Consider the following 8,013-nt stretch of genomic DNA (forward strand, 5'->3'; position numbering starts at 1 on the left):
ATGTTTTGGACACTCGGGTGAAGAGAGAGGTGGAGCTTTCTACTGATCACCACCTGGTGGTGAGTTGGCTGCGATGGTGGGGGAGGATGCCGGACAGACCTGGCAGGCCCAAGCGCATTGTGAGGGTCCGCTGGGAACGTCTGGCAGAGTCTCCTGTCAGAGAGAGTTTCAATTCACACCTCCGGAAGAACTTTGAACATGTCACGAGGGAGGTGCGGAACATTGAGTCCGAGTGGACCATGTTCCGAACCTCTATTGTCGAGGCGGCTGATTGGAGCTGTGGCTGCAAGGTTGTTGATGCCTGTCGTGGCGGTAATCCCAGAACCCGTTGGTGGACACCAGCAGTGAGGGATGCCGTCAAGCTGAAAAAGGAGTCCTATCGGGTTCTTTTGGCTCATAAGACTCCGGAGGCAGTGGACGGGTATCGACGGGCCAAGCGGTGTGCAGCTTTAGCGGTCGCGGAGGCAAAAACTCGGACATGGGAAGAGTTCGTGGAAGCCATGGAAAACGACTTCCGGACAGCTTCGAAGCGATTCTGGACCACCATACGCCGCCTCAGGAAGGGGAAGCAGTGCACTATGGTGCGGATGGTGTTCTGCTGACTTCAACTGCGGATGTTGTGGATCGGTGGAGGGAATACTTCGAAGACTTCCTCAATCCCACCAACACGTCTTCCTTTGAGGAAGCGGTGCCTGGGGTATCTGTGGTGGGCTCTCCTATTTCTGGGGCTGAGGTTGCTGAGGTAGTTAAAAAACTCCTCGGCGGCAAGGCCCCAGGGGTAGATGACATTCGCCCGGAGTTCCTTAAGGCTCTGGATGCTGTGGGGCTGTCTTGGTTGACAAGACTCTGCAGCATCTCGTCGACATCGGGGGCAGTACCTCTGGATTGGCAGACCGGGGTGGTGGTCCCTCTCTTTAAGAAGGGGGACCGGAGGGTGTGTTCCAACTATCGTGGGATCACACTCCTCAGCCTTCCCGGTAAGGTTTATTCAGGTGTACTGGAGAGGAGGCTACGCCGGATAGTCGAACCTCGGATTCAGGAGGAACAGTGTGGTTTTCGTCCTGGTCGTGGAACTGTGGACCAGCTCTATACTCTCGGCATGGTTCTTGAGGCTGCATGGGAGTTTGCCCAACCAGTCTACATGTGCTTTGTGGACTTGGAGAAGGCATTCGACCGTGTCCCTCGGGAAGTCCTGTGGGGAGTGCTCAGAGAGTATGGGGTACCGGACTGTCTTATTGTGGCGGTCCGTTCCCTGTATGATCAGTGTCAGAGCTTGGTCCGCATTGCCGGCAGTAAGTCAGACACGTTTCCAGTGAGGGTTGGACTCCGCCAAGGCTGTCCTTTGTCACAGATTCTGTCCATAACTTTTATGGACAGAATTTCTAGGCGCAGTCAAGGCGTTGAGGGGTTCCGATTTGGTGGCCGCGGGATTAGGTCTCTGCTTTTTGCAGATGATGTAGTCCTGATGGCTTCATCTGGCCGGGATCTTCAGCTCTCACTGGATCGGTTCGCAGCCGAGTGTGAAGCGACAGGAATGAGAATCAGCACCTCCAAGTCCGAGTCCATGGTTCTCGCCCGGAAAAGGGTGGAGTGCCATTTCCGGGTTGGGGAGGACACCCTGCCCCAAGTGGCGGAGTTCAAGTACCTAGGAGTCTTGTTCACAAGTGAGGTAAGAGTGGATTGTGAGATCGACAGGCAGATCGGTGCGGCGAAAGAAGGAGCTGAGCCGAAAGGCAAAGCTCTCAATTTACCGGTCGATCTACGTTCCCATCCTCACCTATGGTCATGAGCTTTGGGTCATGACCGAAAGGATAAGATCACGGGTACAAGCGGCCGAAACGAGTTTCCTCCGCCGGGTGGCGGGGCTCTCCCTTAGAGATAGGGTGAGAAGCTCTGTCATCCGGGAGGAACTCAAAGTAAAGCCGCTGCTCCTCCACATCGAGAGGAGCCAGAGTGGTGGTTCGGGCATCTGGTCAGGATGCCACCCGAACGCCTCCCGAGGGAGGTGTTTAGGGCACGTCCAACCGGTAGGAGGCCACGGGGAAGACCCAGGACACGTTGGGAAGACTATGTCTCCCGGCTGGCCTGTGAACGCCTCGGGATCCCCCGGGAAGAGCTAAACGAGGTGGCTGGGGAGAGGGAAGTCTGGGCTTCCCTGCTTAGGCTGCTACCCCCGCGACCCGACCTTGGATAAGCGGAAGAGGATGGATGGATGGATGGATGGATATATATATATATATATATATATATATATATATATATATATATACATATATATATACACATATATATATATATATATATATGTATATATATATATATAATCAAATCAACTTTATTTATAACGCACATTTAAAATTTACCACAGGGGTACCCCAGGCATGCTTCCACTGGTCTCCGGAGGTAAATTTTAAATGTGCGTTATAAATAAAGTTGATTTGATTTGATATCAAGCCTTTATAAATAAAGTTGGTATGTTATGTTATATAGTATACAACCTTGACACATACTTTAGTTTATTTTGATATTTTTCCCAATATGTCCAATTGTATATTTATTTTTTATGTGTTAAAAAATAGTTGAATGCTTTAACTCAGAAATCTGGTTATATAATGAAAATTATAATCAGAAAATGATGAACTATTTACACATGTATCTATAAATTCAAAAGTGTTTCGCTATTCTTGGTAATGAGTAGGGCTGCAGGTATCGATTATTTTAGAAACTGAGTAATCCATCAATTGTTTTCCAATTAATCAAGTAATCTGATTTAAAATAAATGTGCAGCCTCAATGTGTATTTTAGTGAAAATAGTTCAAATGAACAAGAACGTCCTGCATGCGATAACTGTAATTGTTTTCTTTCTAATGAATGTACAACATCAACATTTAAATCATATTTTAAACATGTGTGTATTAATATTTTTTATTATTAAACTCGCTGCTGTTTGTCGCCACACAGATCACGCACGGCAGACAAACACCACCGTTTTCGTGTGTGCTCAATTGCAGAACTGTTGAAAAAACTAAGGCCCAGGCCCTTCATGAGGTTCGGATTTTATCAATTTGTTACACCTGGGTGACGTCTTGTCTGGGTTTCGTCTGGTGTCATGTTGTTTTGTCATTTCCTGTTTTATTTTGAAAGGTTAAGTCTCCCTCTCGTTTCAGATCACTTGCCTTTCCTCCTGTTTCACTGGTCTGATGTCTCTTCTGATTGTGCCCACCTGTGTCACACTCCCTCATGTGTATACATGTCTCGTCCTCCTCTTGTCTTGTGCCAGAGTGTCTCGTTACTTTGTGTGCGTACCTCCAGCGTTCCCTGCCATAGCATTGTCCATAGCCACGTTTCTTGTACCTTGTTTGGATCAAAGGGAGTATTTTGATTTGTAAGTTTTCTCAGGTAAGAATATCTTCCTAGTATCGCCTCCGTTGGAGCGGCTTTTGTTATACTTAGTAGTTTTTTGTTCATAGCCCCTTTTTCCCTCCCTAGACACAGCGTTTTGAGTTATTGATATTTTTGTTAGTTTTGAGCTCAGGTCAGTTGGGTTTTTTATAGCCGGTTTTCAGTCAAAAGACTTTTGACCCTGTCTCTACTGAGCGCGAAAAGGCCAGAGTGCTAAGTGGGATTCATCAGGGGAAAGAATCAGCTTCTGATTATGCCATTCGTTTTCGAACCCTGGCCGCAGACAGCGGATGGAACACTACAGCACTCTATGACATCTTCCTCAAGAGGCTGGCCGGTCCGCTTCTGGAGCAACTCCTACCCATAGACTTACCCGCAAACCTGGACGACCTCATCACTCTCGCCATCAGGACAGACCAACGACTACGGGAGTTCAAGTTTCTCCAAGGAGGCCGTCCGACGGATCCAGACCACCAGCTGCGGTTTTCCCTCACTGCCAGTTATACTTCAGGTCCTCAACCAACAGTACGGCTTCCCTATTCCCTGCCTGAGAGGGCAGAGGAGCCCACAAAGTTGGGCCGGGCACGACTCCGTCTGGTAGAGCGTCAACGTCTCCTCAAGGAGGGGCGATGATGTTTCTATTGCGGCGAGGTGGGGCATCTCCTGGCCGCCTACCCTTCCAAGTCGACCCAGGTGAGGGGTCAGAATCCTGCCTCAAGTGCTACCGTGTGTACTTTGACACCTATTAAGGTCACCAATGACTCTATTAGTGTGGTTATGCATGTTTTAATTGACTCTTGGGCCGATGAGAGCTTGATGGACTGGGGTTTAGCCAAGAAATTGGCTAATGGTAGCGCTTCATTCACGATCACTCATATCACGGAACCCGTAGCCATAGACATTGATAACCACCACGAACCATTGAACTTTTTTTTGTTTCACTCACCAGCACGCATCCTGGTACTGTTCACCACAACCCCCACATAGACTGGCCCACAGACAAAATTCAGGTGCTGGGGAAGGAACTGCGTGGGGAAGTGTATGAGGGTTAGTGTCCCAGTAAGAACCGTCATGAATATCAACTCGATTTCTGCTCACCCTACCACAGAACTACAGCACCCAGATTTGACTTCCGTACTTCCTTGCTATCACCACCTGAAGGAGGTCTTAAATAAGGCAAAAGCTACATCGCTCCCACCACATCGTCCTTACGGTTGTGCTGTAGACCTGTTTCCCGGATCTACCATCACCAAGGGGCGCCAATACTCGGTTTCAGGTCCCGAAAGTCATGCTATGAAAGACTACATACAATTACTACGTACACTTAAAGCGGGACTCATCTGTCCCTCATCGTCGCCTACTGGAGCACGTTTTTTCTTTGTACCCAAGAAAGACGGCACCCTACGAACGTGTATAGACTATAGCCCCCTCAACGACATAACAATAAAGAATCGGTACACTCTGCCATTAATGTCATCAGTTTTCGATCAGCTCCAGCAGGCCAAAGTTTTTACCAAGCTTGACCTACGCAATGCTTATCACCTCATTCGCATTTGGGAGGGTGATGAGTGGAAAACCGGATTTAACACCCCTAGTGGTCTGTACGAATATTTAGTGATGCCTTTTGGTCTCACTAATGCCCCTGCCGTTTTTCAGGCTATGACTAATGATGTGCTGAGAGACTTTTTGGACAATTTTGTTTTCGTCTATCTTGACAGTAATTTATTCTGACAATCTGGACATTCACAGACACCATGTCAGCCAGGTTTTGCAACGGCTCCTGGAAAACCACCTGTCCGTAAAAGCTGAAAAGTGCAAATTCCATGCTGACACCATCTCCTTCCTGGGTTTCATTGTGGGCTCTGGAAGAGTACAGATTGATCCGGCTAAAGTTAGCGCAGTCGCCAAGTGGCCAACACCTGATAGTCGTAAGAAGGTTCAGCAATTCCCCGGTTTTGCGAACTTCTACAGACGATTTATCAGAGGCTTTAGTTCAATAGCTTCCCCTTTCCATGCTCTGACTTATCCCCAGGCATGCTTCCACTGGTCTCCGGAGGCAGAGAGGGCATTCGAGGGTCTAAAACGCCGCTTCACGACTGCACCCATCCTCACGCTACCAGATCCACAACGCCAATCTGTGGTCGAGGTGAACGCGCAGAACGAGGGAGTTGGGCGGTCTTATCCCAAAGACTGGAGGCAGATGGGAAGCTCCACCCCTGTGCTTTTCTGTCTCATCGGTTGAGCCCTGTAGAACGTAACTACGATGTTGGCAACAGGGAACTTCTGACGGTTAAGGTAGCACTAGAAGAGTGGCGACATTGGTTAGAGGGGGCACAACATCCTTTCATAGTTTGGACTGACCATAAGAACTTGGAATATATTCGAAACACCAAGAAACTGAATCCACGGCAGGCCAGGTGGGCATTGTTATTCAATTGTTTTAACTTCACGTTGACTTACAGGCCGGGGTCCCGCAACGTCAAGTCAGGCGCCTTGTCATGCCTCTATGACCCTGAGCCTGTTGCCAAGGTACCAGAACCCATCCTCCCACTAAACTGTGTGGTTGGAGCGGACACTTGGCAGATAGAACGAGAGGTAAGGCACGCTAATGGTGAGACCCCTCCACCTAGTGGGTGCCCAGAAAATTGCCTGTTTGTCCCGGTGAGTTTGCGCCCACAGGTGATTTATTGGGCTCAAACCTTGCTGCTTACCTGTCCTCCAGGGGTCCGGAGAACTATGTTTTTTATCTCACAGCGGTTCTGGTGGCCATCCATGGGGGCGGGGGTCCGGGAGTACATCGAGGCGTGTCTAGTCTGTGCTCGTAACAAAACATCCTCCATGTCATGTGTTGGACTTCTACAGCCTCTGCCTATCCCCTCCAGACCGTGGTCTAACATCTCTATGGACTTAGTCACTGGCCTCCCGGTCTCAAGAGTTAACACCACGGTGCTCTCCGTGGTCGATCGATTTTCAAAGATTACACATTTCATTGCCTTGCCAAAGTTGCCCACAGCCAAGGAGACTGCTCAGATATAGATGCAACACGTTTTTAGAATTCATGGATTTCCCACAGGCAATGTATCAGACCGGGGGCCCCAATTCATCTCACGGTTCTGAAAGGAGTTCTGCAAGCTCATCGGGGCTACAGCCAGCCTGACATCAGGATACCACCCAGAGGCAAACGGCCAGACAGAGCGCCTCAATCAACGACTGGAAACCGGCCTCCGATGCCTCATGTCCCAGAACCCAACAACGTGGAGTTCCCACCTGGTCTGGGTAGAATATGCTAAATAACTCCTTGCGTACCTCGGCCACTGGCTTCTCCCCCTTCAAGTGTGTCTACGGCTACCAACCGGCAGTGTTCTAAGACTTTGAGCCAGAGGTTTCCGTGCCCTCAGCCTACGCCCTGGTGCGCAGATGCTGTCGCATCTGGCTCACGGCCCGAAAAGGGCTCACTCGCCAAGGAGATCGAGCACTTTTTGGGCATCCCAAGGTTTCCTCCAAGAAATTAGCGCCCAGATTCGTGGGTCCCTTCCCCATCACCTAGGTCATCGGTCCAGCAGCAGTACGCCTACGCCTACCCAGGTCGCTTCGTGGCCACTCTACTTTCCATGTCAGCCAAGTCAAGCCTGCCAAAGAAAACCCCATGGTCCCAGCTACCAACCACCCCCCGCCACTGGAAGCGGCAGATGGAGGACTTCTGTACTGGGTCAAGGAACTTTTAGCGGTACGCAAAAGAGGTCGAGGTAGACAGTTTTTGGTGGATTGGGAGGGGTACGGTCCAGATTAGAGACAGTGGATTCCCCAACGGAACATTGATGACCCCTCCCTGATCCGGGACTTCTATAGACTCCACCCTGAAGTCCCTGGGCCGTCAGGAGTCGGCCCTAGAAGGGTGGGTTCTGTCACACTTGGGTAAAGTCTTTCGTCTGGTGTCATGTTGTCTTGTCATTTCCTGTTTTATTTTGAAAGGTTAACTCTCCCCCGTTTCAGGTCACTTGCTCTTCCTCCTGTTTCACTGGTCTGATGTCTCTTCTGATTGCCTGATTGTGCCCACCTGTGTCACACTCCCTCATCTGCATAAATGTCTCGTCCTCCTTTTGTCTTGTGCCAGAGTGTCTCATTACTTTGTGTGCGTACCTCCAGCGTTCCCTTGCCATAGCATTGTCCACAGCCACAGCCACATTTCTTGTACCTTTTTTGGGTCCACGGAAGTATTTTGATTTGTAAGTTCTCAGGTAAAAATATCTTCCTAGTATCGCCTCCGTTGGAGCGGCTTTTGTTATACTTAGTGTTTTTTTGTCCATAGCCCGTTTTTCCCTCCGTAGACGAAGTGTCAGGTCAGTTGTGTTTTTTTATAGCCTGTTTTGTTTCTCCCGTTTTGGACCCATTCCCTCGTTCAAATAAATATATTGTCTTTAAATCCTGCATCTGTGTTCAGAGTCCTGTTCTGGTCGTGACACAATTTTCTTGAATTACACTCATTAAACAATTAATCAAATCAACAAAATATAAATCAAAGCTTTTTTCCTAACCAAATTAATCGTTACAGACAGTCAGTTATTCTCCAAAAGTATAAAATATTTAGCCAAGTCAAAAATTCACACGATA

Source organism: Nerophis ophidion, linkage group LG04 (genome assembly GCF_033978795.1).
Source record: "Nerophis ophidion isolate RoL-2023_Sa linkage group LG04, RoL_Noph_v1.0, whole genome shotgun sequence".
Taxonomy (NCBI): domain Eukaryota; kingdom Metazoa; phylum Chordata; class Actinopteri; order Syngnathiformes; family Syngnathidae; genus Nerophis; species Nerophis ophidion.